Below are 22,749 nucleotides of genomic sequence, written 5' to 3'. Positions count from 1 at the left end.
GAAAGACTTTCGTCTTGTTTACATCAGGGTCCCCCATTTTAAATTCATCAAGACATTTATGACATACACAACATACACTTGTATGTTGTGTATGTCTACTGTCTATACACAACATACACTTGTACACACTACTGTTACAAAATGCAGTTGTGCCAATAAAGGATTTTGCAATACAATGTTGAGCTACTACTTAAAGTACTCAGTAGTACTAATTTATATATTTTACACAGAGTTTAATCACCTGTTCATTGTATATCACTATTGCACTTTACTGTTACATTTGCACTCTGGTTGGATGTCATGTTAATGTACATTAAACTTGAAAACGTATTATTATTCACTGTAAAAAATAAGTTTTACAGCAATAGGTGGCACTACAGAAGGTTAAACTTTCACTACCACACTACTGTACAGATGGTTAACCTTTCTACGTCAAATGTATATACACTCTTTTTCTGGACACTTTTGTATCACAAACAGTACTGTATTTGCAAATCTGATATGTCATAAATGTATAGATGTAGCAGTACTGTCTATCTGTATGTCATATATAGCATCAGCACTGAGAGACCATCGAATCTGAAAGGGGGGGGGGTTGGGTAGGGGGGACGACGACACTGTACACTGTACATTGGAATACTGACTAAGCCATACTTGGTGGGGCTATGGGGATCTATGTAAACGAGACGAAAGTTAAGTTGAAAATGGGGGACTTTTGAATTGATTGATTGAAAAGTTTATTAACAGATTGCAGAATGGGTACAATACAGTACAGCTCAATACACACAATTGTTAAGGGGATGCAGACCAGAGAAAGACTTTTGTCTTGTTTACATCAGGGTCCCCCATTTTCAATTCATCAGGACATATATGACATACATGACATACAGATAGTCAGTACTGCTACATCTATACATTTATGGTTGGGGGGGGGGGGAGAAACACTGTATAAACAAGCAAAACTGTACATTGAGGGGGGGGGGGGACGACACTGTCCCCACTAATACTTGTCTACGCCACGAAGCCCCGCCTCAAACCCGTGAATGGCCCATCTGTATCAGACCAATCAGATCAATCCACTACTGTACTACTGTATATATAAAGTGTTATAGTTTGTACAGTGTCATGTTGTGTTGCTGCCCAAAATGACTAAAATTTGCAAACAACACTCGAGAGATGTGCGCAGACTTCGATCTCAAGGCATGTCGACCAAACGAATTCAGCAACATCTTGCATCGGTCGGAATCCACGTTACACAGAACACAGTTTGGACGCATTACAAAAGGAAAGAACCACGACCTCGAGCGCCACCTAAATTGTCTGAGTAAGTATTTGTTCTATCGATATTACAGTAGCACATACTGTGTACAGTAGTGAAATAATGTTGCCATTTTCATTTAATTATTCTTTAAAGCATCTTCATGGTTTAATAATGCAAACATACTGTATGTTGCAGGGACTTATTATAATCATCATATTGGCGTGACTGTATGCATCAATTAATGTCCTCTTTTTTTCTTTCTCTATAGCAATGTCATGGTTGCTATCGACGAGATGACCAAGGCCCGCAACTGCATGGTTGCAAGGCAAGTCCAGAAACAGCTGGATGACGTGTTTGGGGTCCGTGTCGGACTGAGTGCGATACGGGGAGCGCGTAGACGTCTTGGCTGGAAATATGGCCAGACAAAATTCTGGCCAATGATTCGGGAAAAGAATAAAGAATTACGACTTGCACAAGCTCACCTATGGCTTGACACATTTGAAACGTGGCATGACGTCATTTTCACAGACGAAAGCACTGTGTCACTAGAACATTTTGCTAGACAGTGTTTCTCCAAGAAAGGCCATCGAATGGGTAAACCAGCCCCAAAACACCCATTGAAACTCCATGTTTGGGGGGCGATTTCCAGAATGGGCCGGGGCCCTCTGGTAATTTTTGATGGAATTATGGACAGAGTGTTTTTTGAGGAAGCCATCATCAAGGCAGCGGCCGGCCCCTACATACGTGCAACCTTTGGGAGACGACACAGATTCTTCCAAGACAATGACCCAAAACACACAGCCGCACGACTTTGCATTGAAGCAGAGGGGATTAATTGGGTCAAAACGCCCGCGGAGTCTCCAGATCTGAACCCCATTGAAATCGTTTGGCACATGTTAAAAGACTTCATTCGAAGAGAGGCCAAACCTCACACAAAGGAGGCTTTGGTGGATGCCATCAACTTTTTTTGGACAAATAAACTCACAATAGAAACATGCAACAACCTCATAACTGGTTTGGTAAAGGTTTTGCCATTAATTATAGAAAATAATGGAGGTCAAAGCGGAAAATAGAATAATGAAAGAAGAAAGGGGGACCCTGATGTAAACAAGACAAACGTCTTTCTCTGGTCTGCATCCCCTTAACAATTGTGTGTATTGACTGTAGTGTACCCATTCTGCAATGTTAATAAAATTCTCATTGTAAAAAAATAAGTTGTATCTATTCTATTCTACTATTTTATTGCACTGCACTATTTTACTCTGTCTATTTTATCTTACTATTTTTATTATTGTCTATTTAAAACTTAAAAAAAGGGGTGAAACGATATAGCATTCAATTTACGGCCTATAGGGATATTTTATTTCAATGATGCAGGCATCAGACACCATCCCATCTGGAGAGCCACGAGCAGGCCGCTGTCAGAATAGAATAGAATAGAATAGATCTTATATGTGACAAATAAAACAAAACTTGAATTCATTATATCAATGATATTTATAAATATCTGCAGAAGGACAGCTCTTCTTTGGAAGCAGCAATAGTTGGCACTACAGAAGGTTAAACTTTCACTACCACACTACTGTACAGATGGTTAACCTTTCTACGTACTGTAGGTTCAGAAATGACCAGGTTTGTAAACACAAATGATATTTATTAACATAAAGGAAGCACAATGGTAACTCAAGGGTGAGCCAAGGGCAAAACAACAAACCAACACTTGATTTTACATGCCACACTTGTGGGTGCAACGTTATTCCTATTACTCCTCTCCTGCAAACTTTTCCACCTGGTCTTTCAAGGAGTTGAAGATGTCTGCCTTTACATCCCCAGGTGTCTCTGAGTGGAACATGTCCACTAGTCTATTGCCTGAAATGTCTTTAGCTCCCTCTGGGTGAAAAAACATACTCCCAAGGGTCGGCTTGAACACATCTGTGTAGAGCAGAGAGCAGTCAGAAATGCTCTTGCAGTATATTAAGACCTTCTCTGTGCTGGGTCCCTTAAGCATGAGTTCTTTACAGAGCCATGAGAATGTCTTGACTGGATCTGACACCACCCTCTTTGATGCCAGCCTGATATTGGCCCGATCTGGAGACTGGACAATCTCTACACAGTTGGTCAGTCCCATGTGCTTGATGATGTCCTGTCTGGTCCTCTTTGATGCGGTAGCAGTGACCGCAAGTACTGGCACAGACTTTGGGAGGGTTGAGCGGAGTTCCACAACCAGTCCACACCACTTCCGGAACGGAGCTTCATGCTTTTCCCCCTCGCCCCTGTTAGAAAAGAGAAATATTAAGCCCTGTGCAAGGAATAATATGAAAATGTGCCATTGAATAGCCTGTAGCTAGATATGACATTTGGACATGACATGTTTGTCCTCCATAGATACAGTAATTGATTGGAAATTGTATTAACAGATTGCAAAATGGGTACAATACAGTACGGCTCAATACACACAATTGTTAAGGGGATGCAGACCAGAGGAAGACTTTCGTCTTGTTTACATCAGGGTCCCCCATTTTCAATTAATCATAACATATATGACAGATAGACAGTACTGCTACATCTATGACATACCAGATTTACAAATACAGTACTTTGTGATACAAAAAGAGTCTAAAAAAGAGAGTATATACACTTGACGTAGAAACTGTACATTGGAGGAGGTTGTGTAGGTGGGTGGGGGGTTGGGTGGACTGTACATTGGATCTACAAATATACAGTACTGTTTATGTGTACAAGGGAAGACTACTCGAAATGTGTTGTTTTCTTTGTGCATTAAGCCAGTCAATTTGCTCTTTGTATGGGATTATAACGGAGTTGTTACCCATTAAAAGTTAATGTCTTGCTTTATACATTTGTGTGCTCCCCTCGCATTTGACGATCAATTGGACTTGAAAACAGCAGTGACCACCACTCGTTAGATCATATGAAACAGTAGCCCCTGTCACGTCACGTAAGCGGCAGATAAAACAGTGAAGATCAGATCATTTGACTTACCACTTAATCCAACGTTCATTCCCCACAAGAGTCTCCGGTGACCCGAACACCAGCCAGTATTTACTCTGGGCGATTTGGTCGTCCACTCCTGCACTTTTCCCGGCACACGCTGCCGATATCCCTTTACTATTAAGGGCTGTGAGGTTTGGTCCGCTCCCCACCCACACGCTCCGTTCCTTTAAGGTATTTTGTTGATTAATTGCATTCCCCGCCACACGCTTCTTTCCCGTAAGGTGCCGTGTTGATTGGTGCTCTCCCCACCGCACGCTTCTGGAGCAATGATCAATTTCATCCCGCAGCTGTCACAGCTTGTCATCAGCGCCCTGTGGCTTTATATACCCTGTTCCCCCTAATATCGATGTTGGATCGTTTTGAATATTCTCCTGCATTTGCCTGTCTTCCCGTCGCTGTTCCCTGTCTGTTGCTCCCCAGGACTTTCGTGAAGTTATCCCTGTGGAGAACCTGCTTCCCCGTACGAAGCTGCGCCTCGTTTATCTGCCCGCTTTACGCGTTGCACTCTGGTGAGTTTTTGGAAACAGTTCTTTTTGGATCACCAGTTTTTTGTGTGTTTGTGAAACACCGAAGAGATCCCGTTTTTGTTATACTGTTCTCACCTATTTTTTGTTGTTGGATTTACACTTTGGATTACCGTATTGTTTTTCTCTGGATTCTGCTAACTGTGTGTATCACACCGAAGATCAAGTCACTTGGATATTTATTTGGATCAGTCACCTCTCTGTTTCTGTTGTGCACTGGGCTAACTGGGATTTCTCTCTCTCTCTCTGTTTCCACCTGGAGTGAATACTGGGAGGATCTGCAGAGCGGCTTCAGACGTCACAAGCTAATTCCTCACCACCACCTACTGGGAGAATCTGCAGAGCCGCAACAATCTTCACATGCCAGATTCCCCGTTTGTTCTGTTGCTCAACCTAATTCATTCGTGTGACTCTGAGAATAAATACGCCCTTGCTTTGGCTAACTCTGAAACAACTCTCTCTGTGCCGTTGCGCTTGAGGTCGGTTACAAACCCTAACATTACGATCCAACCATGACGACCCCAGCCGACACAGAGAGAGTCAGAACAGCATTGGCAGTCCAGATAGAGTTAACCAAGGGCCACAGCCTACAGCTAGATGCGGCTGCGGCTGCTGTACAGGAACTCCGAGAGCAGGTCCTGCCTATTCAGGGGTCCCTGGGCGCTCTGGCTAGCCAGCAGTCTAGTATTCTCCTCCACTTACACACGCTGAGTGAAAACGTTAACACCTTGCTTGTAACCCCACTTCCTTCAGGAGCCTTGGCCGGAGCATCACCCGCAGCCCTGGCAGGCCCCGCGCCTCCCGATACCGCACCTCGGGAGCCCCGTCTCTCCGAACCACGGCTGTTCGACGGTAACTTCGAGGATTGTGCCACATTCATCATGCAATGTGAGTTGGTTTTTTGTCATCAATCCAGTCGTTTCACTTCAAGGGGAGCCCGAGTGGCTTACATGACTAACTTGCTCTCAGGCCGGGCAGCCCAGTGGGTCACTGCCTCCTGGGCAATGGAGGCAGACTTCTGTTTCTCCTACCCAGACTTCGTGGCTGAGCTCCGCAGGGTTTTCCACCACCCAGCCCGTGGCCAGGACCCTGGAGCCCGGTTGGGTACCTTCCGGCAGGGCAGTGGCGGGGTTACCGACTACGTGCTGGAGTTCAGACTGGCGGCTACGGAGAGCGGTTGGAACGATCAAGCACTTCGTCTTACCTTCATGAGGGGGCTCAACGACGCAGTCAGGGACCAGCTCGCGACCCGTGAGGAACCTGAGTCCCTCGAGGACCTGTTCAGCCTCGCCATTCGCATCGACGGACGCCTCCAGGAGAGAAGACGTGAGAGAACCCGACAGGGACCTCCAGAGGTACTCCGGACCCCCCGTACTCATGACGGTACTGCTGGTCGCCCTGCTCCCAACACGACTGGTCGCTCTTTTCCCTCCCGTTCGGTGCCCGAGGAGGAACCCATGCAGCTGGGACGTTCTCATCTTAGCCAAGCTGAACGGGAGGCGAGGTTCAGGTCCGGCCTTTGCCTCTACTGCGGTCGGGAGGGACACCGTATCGCCAACTGCCCCACCCGGCCAAAAGACCAGGCTCGCCGGGACCCCGGGAGATCCTGGTGAGCCGTTTTTCTCGTTCCCAGAGCTGTGCACCACCTGGCCATCTGATGAGCGTCACCCTGGCCTGGGCGGACCAACGGGCCACGGTGGAGGCACTCATTGACTCGGGGGCTGACGAGAGTTTCCTAGACTTCGAGTTTGCTACCCGGGCCAACATTCCACTTGAGGACCTAGTGAGGCCATTGGAGGTATTCGCATTGGACCAACACCGCCTGGCTGACATCACTCAACGCACCTGCCCTGTTCTGCTCACCATTGCTGGTAACCACGTTGAGAGACTCCAGTTCCTTATCACCAGATCCCCTCTTGTCCCAGTAGTCCTGGGCCGGCCCTGGCTCACCGGCCTTACGACTGTGCCATCGACCTCCGCTCAGGGGCTCCCCTTCCCGGCAGCCGCCTCTACAGTCTGACCGTCCCGGAGAAGGCAGCGATGGATCAATACATCTCTGAGTCCTTGGAAGCAGGACTCATTCGGCCTTCCTCCTCTCCTGTGGCGGCCGGTTTCTTCTTTGTTTGGAAGAAGGACGGAGACCTTCGACCCTGCATCGACTATCGCCAGCTCAACGAGATCACCATTAAGAACAAGTATCCTCTACCTCTCATGAACTCCACCTTCGAGCCTCTCACCCAGGCTACCGTCTTTACCAAGCTGGACCTCCGGAGTGCCTACCATCTAGTCCGTATCTGAGAGGGCGATGAATGGAAGACCGTCTTCAAGACTCCTAGGGGCCACTACGAGTACCTGGTGATGCCGTTCGGCTTCACCAACGCTCCGGCGGTATTCCAGGCGCTCATGAACGACGTCCTTCGTGACATGCTGGAGGAGTTTGTGGTAGTATACCTAGACGACATCCTCATCTTCTCCAAGACCCTCGAGGAACACATCCAGCACGTCCGCCGTGTGCTGGAGCGCCTCCTCCACAATCGGCTCTTCGTCAAGGCGGAGAAGTGCCGATTCCACTCCGACTCCGTCGATTACCTGGGCTTCATCGTGGAGAAAGGCTTGACCCGAGCTGATCCTCGCAAGATCCAGGCCGTGGAGGAATGGCCGGAACCCACCTCTCGGAAGGAGTTACAGAGCTTCCTCGGGTTCGCCAACTTCTACCGAAGGTTCATCCGGAACTACAGTCAAGTGGCGGAACCGCTTACCAGACTGACCTCTCCCGCCCTGCCGTTCGACTGGTCCCCAGCGGCGTGTGCTGCGTTCCGCTCCCTCAAGAAGAGGTTCACTTCCGCCCCGATCTTGCTCCATCCAGACCCCAAGAGACAGTTCATCGTTGAGGTGGACGCCTCGGATACTGGACTGGGAGCTATCTTATCCCAGCGGTCGGCAACGGACCAGAAGGTACATCCGTGCGCCTTCTACTCGCGTCGGTTCCTCCCTGCCGAGAGGAACTATGACATCGGCAATCGGGAGCTGCTGGCGGTTGTGGCTGCCTTGGAGGAGTGGCGTCATTGGCTAGAGGGGGCCGAGGAGCCGTTTACCATTTGGACGGACCACAAGAACCTGACGTACATCCGTGCTTCCAAGCGCCTCAATGGCCGGCAGGCAAGATGGGCCAGCTTCCTCAGTCGGTTCGACTTCTCGCTGACGTTTCGCCCTGGTTCCCGCAACACGAAGGCCGACTCCCTGTCCCGGTTACACTCCAAGGGGGCTCCAACCACTGAGGACCCGACTCCCATCCTCCCAGAGGCCAGGGTGGTAGGAGTCGTCACCTTGGGCATCGAGGGGGTGGTAAGGCGTGCCCTACGCTTCCATCGCGCTCCAGGCAATGTACCGGTTCATCGTCTCTTCGTCCCCGACTCGGTCCGGTCCCGGGTCCTCCAGTGGGGCCATACCAGCCGGTTCGCCTGCCACCCGGGCATTCATCGCACGTTCTCCTTCCTGGCTCGTCGATTCTGGTGGCCCACCATGAGGAACGACGTCAAGGAGTTCGTACTGGCCTGCGCAGTCTGCGCCCGCAGCAAGGCCTCCCACCAGGCACCCTCCGGGCTGTTACAGCCGCTTCCCATTCCGAGTCGTCCTTGGTCACATGTGGCGCTGGACTTCGTCACGGGTCTTCCCTCCTCCCAGGGGAACACGTGCCTTCTGACCGTGGTGGATCGGTTCAGCAAGGGGTTTCACCTCGTGGCCCTTCCCAAACGTCCCTCGGCGGCCGAGACGGCGGACCTCCTGACACACCACGTGTTTCGCCTCCATGGTTTTCCCCAGGACGTCGTCTCGGACCGGGGGCCCCAGTTCACTTCCCAGGTATGGCAGGCTTTTTGCAAGGGATTGGGGGCAACGGTCAGTCTTTCCTCTGGTTATCATCCCCAGACTAACGGACAAACGGAGAGGATGAACCAGAGCGTGGAGTCTGCTCTTCGGTGTGTGGCTGTCGAGAGACCAGCTTCTTGGAGCCGTTTCCTTCCCTGGGTCGAGTACTCCATCAACTCCATGGTCAGTTCCGCCACCGGCCTCTCACCCTTTGAGGTGTCCCTGGGCTACCAACCCCCTCTTTTCCCTGCACAGGAGACGGAGGTGGCAGTTCCCTCCGTACAGGACCACCTCGACCGGTGCCGTCGGGTCTGGGAGATCGCCAGGACTGCGCTTCTCCGGTCATCAGAGCGCGCCTGTCGTGGGGCTGACCGGCGCCGGGTTCCTGCGCCGACGTACCACCCTGGGCAGAGGGTGTGGCTTTCCGCGAGGGACCTCCCACTTCGGTCCTCGGCCAAGAAACTTAACCCCCGGTTCGTCTAACCTTTCGAGGTTCTGAAGGTACTCAGTCCGGCGGCGGTGCGTCTTAAGCTTCCTGCGTCCATGCACATTCACCCCGTTTTCCATGTGTCCCGGGTTAAGCCGGTCTCTCTCAGTCCCCTGATGCCTCCTGCTCCGGAACCACCGCCTCCCAAGATGGTGGACGGTCACCCCCAGTGGCAGGTCCGCCGGTTGATGGGCGTTCGACGGCGGGGTCGGGGGTTCCAGTACCTGGTGGACTGGGAGGGGTACAGTCCGGAGGAACGGAGCTGGGTCTCCCGCCAGCTCATCGTAGATCCCGGCCTGATCACCGACTTCCATCGTGCCCATCCGGGCGAGCCGGGTCGGCCTGGTCGCCGGGTGGCTCCCGTGGAGGGGGGGGGTACTGTGAGGTTTGGTCCGCTCCCCACCCACACGCTCCGTTCCTTTAAGGTATTTTGTTGATTAATTGCATTCCCCGCCACACGCTTCTTTCCCGTAAGGTGCCGTGTTGATTGGTGCTCTCCCCACCGCACGCTTCTGGAGCAATGATCAATTTCATCCCGCAGCTGTCACAGCTTGTCATCAGCGCCCTGTGGCTTTATATACCCTGTTTAGATTTTTGGCTCATTTTCCCTTATGTTAGAATTTTTTTTATGTAAAAATAATGGTTGCAGATATAGAGTGGTGCGCCAAAACTGCACAAAAAAAAAAAAAAAAAAAAAAAAAAAAAAAAAAATTATTTTTTTTTTGTTTTTTGGCGCCCCCCTCTGGGTGGCGCTCTAGGCGACCGCCTATATCGCCTGTAGGAAGGTCCGCCCCTGCACACAACTCTCATCACACAATAAAAAAAAAACCAAGTTCACTCTTACTCACGTAACAAAGAACGCCGGCGTCTTTAGGTAGAGAGAAGGACATAAGTCCTCGGCCAAGTGCTAGCTACAGGCCTTGCTAAGTTATACACAATAGCGACTGTTACGACCCCTGTGGGTCTAAGGGCTGTAACATAACAGTTGGTTGAAAGAAATGATGGACCAGGTTTGTAAACACAAGGATATTTATTGGTAAATGCAAAGGAAGCACATGTAGCTCAAGGGTGAGCCAAGGCCAAAACAACAAACAAACACCACTATTCTTCAAATAAACCAACCTAATCTATGGTAAAAGAAATGACATTACCTAAACTACCCTTACCTAACCAAAACAGGAGAAAACAATATCCAAATGAAATGGCAGCTCACCCCATCTGTGCTTGCTGAAAAAGAGGATAAAACACATTAATGATACATACAAGAATGGAAAACATATAACAAAACAATCTATAGCTAACAATGCTCTCTCTGTGGCCACACACACACAAAGGCAGTTTCACAAAGGCCAATAAACAAATGCAATATTATCAATGGGGTCAAGATTACAAAATCACACCAGGCCTAGCCTCATGCCAGAGAGAGAGAGTGACTGAAGTGAGAAGCCATGTTTTAACAGGGTGTGGTGATCCATGATTGGGTGGTGGGTGATGGCTTCTGATTGGGTCTTGGAGTCTTGAAACCCATCCACCAATCGGTGCTGTGCTGCTATGTAGTCCACCAATGGAAGGGCAGGCATAGCAGGGACCAATGATGGAGGACGGGTTCTGGCTGGAGGGAGGAAACAAAATGGAGAACAAGACACACACTGGGGAAGCACATACATTGGGATGTAACAGCGACCAAAGCAATTTTCAGAGAAGACTGCACAAACTCTAAGCAAGAACACAACCCCATCATTAGCTGTGGGTATAGAATTGCACATATCGTATGGGCGGCTAGGTGGTGTAGTGGGCAAGGCACTCGCCACCAGTGTGGAGACGCTAGGATCCGCGTGTTCGAATCCAGCTCTCCACATTGTTTTCAGTTTAGCTGGTCGTCCGCAGTAATACACATTGGCCGTATTACGGGGAGGGAAAACTGAAGGGTGGGGATCGAACGTTGTGAACAAGCGACTCCTACAAGTCGGTTGGTGCGCCTGCGCAGTAGAATCAGGAAGTGTCGGGGGCAGCGTGAGCCTCCCACGCGTTACTCCTCGACACTGAGAGATCGAGCTGCGCAGGTGAAAAGATGCGACTGCTGTTACCTCAAGTACCGGAGGGGACTTGTGCTATGTATGACTTAGTCCACATTGCAGCCGGCTTGTGGGAGGCAAGAAACAGCGTTCGTGACAGGGGAGGGTTGAATTGGATGATACGAAATTGGGATGGGAGAAAAATATAGAAAAATGGGAGAAAAAGTGGATCAAAAAAAAAAGAATTGCACATATCGTATCCCCAAAATACAGTGAATCAACACACGTTTTGTTAACAAAATAATCCCTCTCCAGGAGGGACCCTTTATTTAATGAACAAAATCATATTTGAGGGGGGCGGGGGGGGCACAGGGGAAAGTCACTAGCATCGCCCGCCGCGCGCAGGATGCCGTTTGCCCCCACGGGCAGCTGGTCCTGAGGGACGGTGCTGGGGAGCCGTCTGGCCACGTCGTTCCCTACCGTTCCCCCCGGGCGCAGGATGACTGGCAGCAGCGATAGCGGCTCCTCCACTCTTGGCCTTCTTCTCAGCAGGCCCAGCAGCGGCGGTGGCGACGGCCGCAGATCTCTGCCGGCGTTGTCTCCGCCTCACGTCCCCAGTCGCGGTGGCGTCGGGTCGGGGGAAAGTCGGATCGGAGCACGGAACGCCGCTCCTCCATGTCCCTGCAGGCAGCCGTCATCTGATGCATCGCCGATGCGAAGAGTCCAGCGTCGGAGAGGGGGGCCGTGAGAAGGGGGATCCTTCGCTGATCCGGCACCGCCGCCTGCTCCAGCCAAAGGTGGCGCTGGATTAGAGTGGCCAGGGCGCGCTGTTTCCCGGCAGCTGTCGCCTGCAGCTGTGACAGGTGCAGGATGGCTCCAGCCGCCTGGGCGTGGAGTTACTATTGATGGTCGTCCAGCACCGCCCCACCCGCCATCAGCCCCGACATGTAGCGCGCCAGCTGCGCTATGTTGGAAGTTGCAGCCAGGCTCTGCGTCGAGGCGATGAACACCTGGTCACTCCATATAGCCAACTGCCCAGCTGATTTCCCCTGGGGAAATGGCTTTCTTAATGGCTCCCACACCATCTCGGGGCAAAGGATGGATGCCATCGGGCTATCAAGTCGAGGCACCCCTTCCTTCAACCCCACCACCTGCGTGAAAGGCACGTAGGTGGGGGTAAGGCCGACGATGCAGGGAATTACCTGTCAGACGAGAACGAGAAGAGGCGAAGAGCCTGCGTCGCAAATCCCAGGGCACCAGACGGACTGCCAGCCTGTCGGCCGACTGTCCTCTGGCGGGGGAACAAGAACCGGAACTCATGCCACCTTACAGGAGATGGGAGCTCGACGGCTCCTCGGCGATGCACACTCTCCTCCGGACGCCGCTCAGGCGCACCTGCCTGCCACAACCGTGGAGCCAGGAACGCCCCACGACGCACAGAGGAAGCCGCGACAGTGAAGCGCTGGTGGAGGTTAGAACGGTAATCGTCTAAGCCCTCCGGTGGTGAAGACATTATCGCTTTATTTTCTCGAAAATTTGCGAGGGGAAAAAAACAAAGGTACAATGTCAACGCAGCTACCAACTAACTACTTTTAGCACTAAACTTAAAGCGTTGCTATACACGGACTTCACGGTGGTGAAAGTAGGGAAGGAGCTGATAGTGTAGCCATGACCCCGCTTATATAGGAGCGGATGTGAGAGTGGTCAGGCAGGTGAGTAGGTGTGTACACGTGGTGAACGTTTTTCATGATAGTATAATTAAATGGATAGTTCCAATAGAGCAGAGCGTAAAGCCATAATGAAATATAACCTCAATTCTCAATTAAATCAAATAAAATGGAAAATAATAACTTAAGATATTGAAATAACTAATGAGGAATTACATAATAATATTATATTCAGCCACTAACTACAGGATATGTAAGATACATACACCCTCTAGATTCAGGATATACATACAGCCTCTAGATCCAGGATGATAAGATACATAATCCCCTATACCGAATATGGTGTTCTTGAAGAATGGGCGTTCTGTCAAAACCGTTTAAAATGATGGACATTGTGTATATATGGAGACTGTTGTTTATGAGGACAAACAGGGGACCATTGTGATTGCTAGGAACCCAATGTGTCAATATAGATGTAAACATGTCATTAAATAATATCATCTCATCAGGTATGTCATCAGATAAGAAAGAATGACACCGGTTTACTGTCCAATGGACGACAGAGTAGTAGACACTATGAGGAAACCTGTTTCAAATAATTAAAACTGAAGGGATTTGCAAGAGTCATGTTTAATGTGAAGATATTGACTGTCATACCCTGTTGATGTTTTTGGGATTATATTATTTCCTTTGTCAAATGTTTTTCCAAGAAGTCAGCCAGTATGCCAATGAAAACCTAAGTGGGAGTGTTGAAGCCAGAGGTTCTGTGTAGGATTGTTAGTAACTGTCTAACTGTATGTAGCAGTCTGGAAAATATGGTATATTATTCAGAACTGCTGACTGTGTTTTATATCCCTTTTGTACACAAAGACATTCTAACTAGTGTCATTGATTCACACGAGCAATGACACAAACGTCCCCTTCCGAAGAGCATTGGAATACGGATTATAAATGACAGTACTGATTCATATTCTACAATGCGTCTCCCCTTGTGACTGGCAGGCGGGACCTGCAGGGGGCGGTAGTAGGCAGAGAGTGGCGCAGAGAGTTGGGAGATGATAAAGGGAGGAGTCCAGCGGAAGTCGCTCTCTTCGGCAGTGAACTTGACAACGAGTAGTCGCAGCGAACGGGGCTCTGGATAGCCCTGTTGCAGACCAGTGGTGCAGTCGCGGTCACACCCGGTTACACGCCGTGTTACCAGATCACTGAGGCAGAAGTACGCGCGATCGCGCACGGATGTGTACTCGCACACAAAAATGCGCTGTATCCATTTGTTGTGACTAGTACCCGGCCACCGTTTTACATAACAAAAAGCGCAGGTAGACTAAGTGTCTGGGTGTTGGCTATCTGAATGCATCTCCCCCTTCATTCTGTGTGACACAGGCAGTGGAGGTGAATACTAATGTGGCTCGGAATTCGTGATGGGGGTCTACCTGCTTATGATTGAATCAAGCGTCTGTGCTGCGCGCCAGCTTTCCACGCGCACATTCACACAAATAGAGAGCAAGAAGAGCTTGTATGATAGAAAGATTGCACTTGCGTATATGCGCTTGTGTGTGTGTGTGCGTGCGTGTGTGTGTGTATAAATCAGTTATGTGCGCGTGCACGTACCCACGCGTGCACGTGGCGTGGCGTGTTACCAGTTCCCATATTAGGACTGCACCACTGTTGCTGACGTTATGCCAGGCCAGGGGGCCCCGTAAGAGGACAACGGGTGATAACGAGTACTGGCTAGTGGACACGATATCCTAGCAGTACCAGCGGTATTATATGAACAATGAGTGCAGAGCCAGGCACTAGCAAGTATATAATTTTACCAAGAAAATTGACCTCATTAGAGATGAAATTGTTGCTTTACTCAACAATCAGAGTCCTTCCCAACCTTTGACGGGCATTCCCCCTGACTTTGATTCCAGTCATACGCTATGCTGCCTTGAAAATGTCTCACTTAGTGCCCTCTCTAAACTGGTTGGCGTGGCTAAACCTTCAACCTGTCTGTTTGACCCTCTCCCAGCAACTCTCATCAAAAAACTCTTCCCAACTCTAGGCCCTGCCCTACTCAATATCTTCAACACCTCTTTGTCTACTGGCGTGGTGCCCCTGGCCTTTAAATCAGCCGTCATTAAACCACTACTTAAAAAACCGAACCTCGACCCTCTAATCTTGAAAAATTACAGACCTATCTCCAATCTTCCATTCCTATCCAAAGTGTTAGAACGGATCGTCGCAACGCAACTTACTGACCATTTATCAAACAATAATCTTAATGAATCATTTCAATCTGGCTTTAGAGCCTTACACTCCACCGAAACGGCGGTTACCAAAGTCACAAATGACTTACTGCTCTCTCTTGACTCAAACCTCACTTCTGTGCTCTTATTGCTTGATCTCAGTGCAGCCTTTGACACTATCGATCACTCGATTCTTCTAGGTCGGCTTGAGAATCATGTTGGCATTCGGGGTCTCGCACTAGCTTGGTTTAAATCCTATTTAACTGATAGAACACACTGCGTGGTCTATAATGATTTAACATCTGAGACCCTCCCAGTGCAATGTGGTGTCCCACAAGGCTCTGTCCTGGGCCCTTTGCTATTTTCGATTTACATGCTACCCCTCGGCGATATCATACGCAAATTTGGCATAAACTTTCATTTTTACGCTGATGACACCCAATTATATATACCTATTAAGCCAAATGATTCCTCCCAACTACAAAACCTTAAGGCCTGCTTGCTTGCCGTCAAAAAATGGATGTCGCAAAACGTTCTACTCCTTAATGCAGATAAAACTGAGATGTTAATTGTTGGCCCCCCAAACCACAGAGGCCTGTTTCAGGACATCTCCCTCAACTTTGATACCTGTCATGTATCCCAGAGCTCCACCATAAAAAACCTCAGTCATTTTTTATTCCTCCCTCTCATTTAATGCACATATAAAAAATGTCACCAAAATTGCATTCTTCCATCTTCGTAATATCGCAAAAATACGCCCCATTTTAACTCTGGCTGATGCTGAAACCCTGATTCATGCTTTTGTCTCATCACGTCTGGACTACTGTAATGCACTTTTTTCAGGCCTACCTAATTCAAGCATCAAAAATCTTCAACTCGTGCAAAATGCGGCTGCACGGATACTAACTAGAACTAGAAAATTTGATCACATCACACCAGTTCTGTCCGCCCTACACTGGCTTCCTATCCAAGCCCGTTCTGACTTTAAAGTGCTACTCCTCACCTACAAAATTTTAAATGGGCTTGCACCGCTCTATCTATCCGATCTCATCTCCCGATACTCGCCCGCTCGTGCTCTGCGCTCACAAAATGCGGGGCTTCTATCGACCCCTAGGGTTAAAAAGAAATCCGCCGGCCACAGAGCCTTTGTCTACCGCGCTCCCTACCTGTGGAACAAATTACCTGCCGTCATCAGGGGCGCCTGCTCTGTCGAAGCTTTTAAATCCCTGCTTAAGACTCATCTTTTCTCTCTCTCCTTCAACCTACCCTGATCTCACCTGGTCGGGGACTGACCTTTAGATTAATCTGTGTAGTTTAGTTATGGTACAGGGTACTACATGGTACCACTGGGTAGTTTACTACAGGGTAGTTTAGTTAGGGTACAGGGTACTACATGGTACTACATGGTACTACATGGTACTACATGGTACTACATGGTACTACATGGCACTACAGGGTTCTACATGGCTCTACATGGCTCTACGTGGCACTACATGGCACTACAGGGTACCACAGGGCACTACAGGGTACTACATGACACTACAGGGTACTACAGGGTACTACAGGGTACTACATGGCACTACAGGGTACTATAGGGTACTACATGGCACTACGGGGTACTACATGGTACTACATGGCACTACAGGGTACTACATGTCTGCTCCTTTGCAGCACCACAAACATGGGAACTCTCTAACTCTTCCCCCCCCCCCTTCCCCCTTCTCTCTGAGTGCCCGTCTCCTGGCGCTGACTAAGGTGATGGATGCCTCGGGGTCTTGGCCAAGATTGTAGTGACTGCTCTACATGCACCTCCGAGGCCTTGGATCAGTTATTCACCGCCGTCTGTCCGTGGTCCTGTCAACTGATTAACAGTATTAACAGACTGTTAACAGATTAACAGTCAATGCGGTTTCATTGCTGGGTTAAGTACTTCTATTCTATTCACATAATACGCCTACTTCATATATCTACTCCTTTCACATATATGCCTACCACTTGTATCTATTGCTATGTCCGCCTACTACAATCTCATGAGCTGTCTAACGCCTGTCCCGTCTCCCTGTCTCCCTATGACTTGCTGTCCTGGAGTGTTGACCGGAGTGTTGGACGTCCCGTGACGAAGGCCGGGAGGTTGCGACCCCCTCTGCGTGCCCCCCTGTCTCCGGAGGTCTCGTAGTGGTGACCGGAGTGCCGGATGTCCCGCGATGATGTCGGGGAGTTCGCGACCCTCTCTGCGCCGCCCCCTATCTCCCTGTCTCCGGCTGTCCCTGAGCAACGACCGGAGTGTTAAATGTCCCTTGACTAAGACGGGGAGGACGTGACCCTCTTTGCGCCGCCCCTGTGCCTCAAATAGATTCGCTATCAGCTCTATCTTTAATCTTTCAAAATGTTCAGTTGCTATCGCTATTAGCTCTATCTTTAATTTTTCAAAATGTACAGTTGCTATTGCATGCACTCATCTGTGTTCCACTACACACATGAGTGCATGCTTACCAACTGTCCGTCTGCAACACTACTATCACCAACATCTAAGAAGGGAGATCCCCCCTTGAATGGCCCTTCTAAGGTTTCTCTCCTCCACACTGCCTGTGGAGCTTTTTTCCCTATTGTTAGGTTTTAGTGAGTTTTTCCTTACCTTCGCGTGGGGTATGTCTGGGAGTGCTTGCATTCTTTCATTTATTTGCATTCATCTAAAAATTTTTGCACCTTATGGTGTTCTTGTTCTGTTCTTGACTTATTGTTATGTTTTTTTTTTTTTTTTTATTTATTATTATTGCAGAACAAAAATTATTAAAAGTCAGTACTCAACACATAATGCATAAAGAAACTTTCAGTCAAGGTGGTTAAAATTACATGCAAGTACAGAAACAAGATAAAACCAAAATAGTCCATAATAACATTTTGACCGTATACAGTGTATATCCAATAAATAACAATCATATAAATTATATAAAATTATATAAATGTTAGTATAGAATATACCCCTAATACCTATTTTCTAAAACCCTACACACATATGCTCCAGCTCGAACCCCCCCCTCCCGGACCCCCCCTTGGATAGTACCTCCATTATCCCTCACTCCTCACCAGACACTACCATTATAAGCTAGCTTTTATTCTCTCCACCACTTCTACCCACATTGACATTTTGGATTCATTGAGACCCAGAATTCTTGCTGTAGATATTTCTTGATATATCACATCGAGATATGTAAGAAACCAAACTTTCCGGCACATTTTTTCCGGTTGAAACCAGCGTGATGCGATCAGCTTTTTAGCTACTGTGATACCCGATAAAACCAATCTCTTTAGCTGTGGATTCACTGCAAACTCAAAAACATCATTCAATAGTAATACCGAGGGGTGTACAGGTATATTCCAAGATACGAGTTTTGATAACTGTTGGGACACATCTTTCCAGAATGCCTTAACTGGTGGGCAGTCCCAATACATGTGCATAAATGTTCCTTCGTCCCCATTTGTACATTGGGAGCATTTGGAGTCTTGTTTAAGCCCCATTCTGCACAGTCTTATAGGAGTCAAGTATGTCCTGTGAATATAGTTCAGATTGATTTGTTGATGATCCGGGTTCCTTGATGTGAGTCGGACATTTGCCCAGGCTCCTTGCCAATCAAAGTCATTTTCCAGGTCTGGTATATCCCTCCTCCAGACAGTGTCTAGATGAAGGGTTTCATACGAGGACGTTAGTAATTGATAATAAAAACCTGATACAAAACCTCCTAATGTATCTCTTTCATAGAAAAATTTGTGGAATCTGTGGTGTTCAATTGGTATGAGTAATGGAACACCGTGAGACCTCAGACATAGTCGTAACTGTATATAAAAAAGCCATGTGGACTCGGTGAGGTTAAACTTTGTGCATATTTCGCCATAACTACAGAAGCCCTGGTTATTAAAAATATCCCCTAATGAGTGTATGCCTTGCTCTTCCCATATAGGGAATCTTATAGGGCGTTTTCCCATTAAGAGTGCATTGTTATTGAATTTGGGAGTGTGATTATGCCATTCTTGAGGGTTAGGATATTTCTTTAGTGTTTCCCGCCATGTTCTGATTGCATGGGTAATTATGGGGCCAAATTCCCGCTCACAATGCTTGATTGAAAGTTTAGTGTGTGCAATGTCTTTCAGTCTCTGTGGGGCTACTATGTTTTCTTCCAATTCTCTCCAAGATACCAAAGCCTGGGGATCAAACCATATTTTCAATGGTCTTAATGTGAAAGCCTTAAAATATTGTAAAAAATCTGGAACTGCCATGCCCCCGTCTGCTTTATTTCTCTGTTATGTTTTCTTCTTGACTTGTTTAAAGAAGATCTGTACGGCCCATGGGGACATTAACGTGTGTTGTCGGGCCCTATAAATAAATTTGATTTGATTTGATTTGATTTATAGTAGTTACAGTGTGCGGTATAGGTAACGTGCGGTTAAACAATTATCCAAGTCTTTAAGTACAGAGTTATAGTAGTTACAGTGTGCGGTATAGAGCGCGCGCACCAGGACGAACGTGGGCCAACAACCAGTCTGCTCCGGCTGACTTCGACCAGACCTGCGACCGGCTGCCTGCGTTCAGCCTGCCCCGGAGGACTTCACTCAGATCTGCACCAGGCTGCCTGCGGCCGTCGGGACTTCCGCCCATCCAGCAGGGGTCGTCATCACTCAGTACATGCTCTCAGCCGGCGCTGCTTCTCTGCCTAGCTCCGCCTGCTGACATCCTCGCGAGAGCGTTCGACGCCATCTTGCCTCCCGGACAACAGTGGAGTGGCGAGGCGGCCATTTCGGATGAGTACAAATGACCATTGATGCTCCCGATTCCTTATACAGTTCACAGTGTGGTGCAGCCCGCGGGCGAAAGTAACGTTGCTACTACCAGTTCATAGGGGTACCCCGAACAATATATGCCGGCATTAAGATAGGACTTTATAGGTATTTTGTGGGCTCACTCTTTTATTTCATTCCTTTTCTTTGAGCGTGATAAGGCGTGTATTTCATAAATATTTCCCGTTCAGTGAATCCCTTTTATTCTCTTTCCCTATGCTCCCCCTTCCTTCCCCATATTCTCAACCGGGGACAGTATGAGTGTAATTCCTTAGAGAAGGTAAATACTGTGTTCCGCCCAGACGTGGGCAGCATTTAGTCTGGGTACCTGAGAGCACTTGGTGCCTGGGTGTAATACGATAATTGATTCATGCCATTGATTCATGCCATTGATTCATGCCATTGATTCATACCAGTGTAATTATTGTATGGATACCCATGGTGCAGTAATCACCAGACGTAGCATTGTTGTAACTAGGCTGAGTTACAATACATTCATCCAGAACGGGAGCACTGTGTGCGTGTCTTTTATTATTCCTAACCCTAACCTTAACCCTTTGATGCAGGTAATATATTTAACCTTAACCCCTTCCTATTCTACCTTCCATTTCTATTGTAAGGTTTCTGGTGTCACTAAGGGAGGGTACTGCTTGCGGGGGGAACCAAGTTATTTCTCTACTATCCGGTCATTAGGTGTGGGAGGGCAAAAGAGACAATCGTGGAGGGTGAGGGTGTGTTGGGGAGTACTGCTGACTGCTCCAGAGAGAGGGAGGAAGACCAGAGTACCGGACCAGGTTTGTAAACCCTGGGCCTCATACATCCCCACTGCCAGCCTCCAGTTGACGCTCCGGACACCAAAGACGGAGGTGCAGCTGGCCAGAGTGCTACTGTGTCTCGCTACCTAGTGACCGCACACCACAGTTCCCACGAAGCAGGGATAATCCACCCTGCTACATTTACATATGGCTGTTTACACTAGTAACTGTTTACCTGCATATATAACTGTCTCCACCAGTAACTGTCTACCTGCATATATATCTGTTTCCACTAGAGGGCGCTCTAGGCGGAGCCACTCAGGTACACCACCTTGTGGCGAGTATAAAAGAAAATGTATCCTCCCACTTCCTCCTCTCCCCCCATGTCACTCAGTGAGAGAAGACCTGTGTTACTGCTCTTTCCATGTGAATAAAAGGAATCACGCCAGTTAAGGCTCAAGATAGAAACCATGCCTCCTGACCACATTATTGTCGCCCTATAGCCGAATTCTGTTAACACTGATCTTTCCTTTTGGAACATGCAGTATCTTTGGAGCCGTTCCTGGTGCTGCTGATCAGGAACATGTGTTTTTCACCTGGGACAAAATTACCGTTATTCACTACCATCAGTTAAAATCATACATTCATCACACACAGAATTTCTGTTCAGCATTATCGATTCACAGTCTACAGTTCTGAAGTTGATCAAGTTCTCTCTCACTCACTCACTCACACACACACACACACACACACACACACACACACACACACACACACACACACACACACACACTGTTACGTATTACTTTCACATGGTGGAGAGATACTTACTGTCTGTGGTGCATATTCACAGAGAGAGAGACAGACGGACAGACAGACGGACAGACAGACAGACAGACAGACAGACAGACAGACAGACAGACAGACAGACAGACAGACAGACAGACAGACAGACAGACAGACAGACAGACAGACAGACAGACAGACAGACAGACAGACACACATACAGACAGACAGACAGACACACATACAGAGAGAGAGACACATACAGAGAGAGACACACATAGAGAGAGAGAGAGAGAGAGAGAGAGAGAGAGAGAGAGAGAGACATAGAGACATAGAGAGAGAGACATACACAGAGAGAGAGAGAGACACCACACAGAGAGAGACACACATAGAGAGAGAGAGAGAGAGAGAGAGGAGAGAGAGAGAGAGAGAGAGAGAGAGAGAGAGAGAGAGAGAGAGAGAGAGAGAGAGAGAGAGAGAGAGAGAGAGACATACAGAGAGAGAGAGAGAGAGAGAGAGAGAGAGAGAGAGAGAGAGACACACATACAGAGAGAGAGAGAGAGAGAGAGAGAGAGAGAGAGAGAGAGAGAGACATACAGAGAGAGAGAGAGAGAGAGAGAGAGAGAGAGACACACATACAGAGAGAGAGAGAGAGAGAGAGAGAGAGAGAGAGAGAGACATACAGAGAGAGAGAGACATACAGAGAGAGAGACACACATACAGAGAGAGAGACATATAGAGAGAGACACACATACAGAGAGAGAGAGAGACATACAGAGAGAGAGACACACATACAGAGAGAGAGACATAAGAGAGAGACACACATACAGAGAGAGAGAGACACATACAGAGAGGAGAGAGAGAGACATACAGAGAGAGACACACATAGAGAGAGAGAGACATACAGAGAGAGACACACATAGAGAGAGAGAGACATACAGAGAGAAAGACATGTTCACTCTATATTCTCACTTTGTTTCACCCCCCTCTCTCCCTCCCACCCTCCCTCCCTCCCTCTCTCTCTCTTTTTGTCTCTCTCCGGAACCTAATTGTGACAGTGTTTACGTGAGGGGAATGTTAAGTTAAGTTGTGTGTGTGTGTGTGTGTGTGCGTGCGTGTGTGGGTGCGTGCGTGCGTGTGTGCGTGCGTGCGTGCGTGGGTGCGTGCGTGCGTGCGTGGGTGCGTGCGTGCGTGCGTGTGTGTGTGGCTCATTGGCACCAACCGGTGAAAAGGTCCTTTGTTTTCCGGAAGCCTCTGAGCGTCCGCGTGTGAAAGCGGGTCCCGGTCAACTCACCGCCGTTTAACCGGCCA

Source organism: Notolepis coatsorum (genome assembly GCF_963971535.1).
Source record: "Notolepis coatsorum genome assembly, chromosome: 1".
In the NCBI taxonomy this organism is placed as follows: Eukaryota; Metazoa; Chordata; class Actinopteri; order Aulopiformes; family Paralepididae; genus Notolepis; species Notolepis coatsorum.
Note: the sequence above shows the minus strand (reverse complement) of the source record.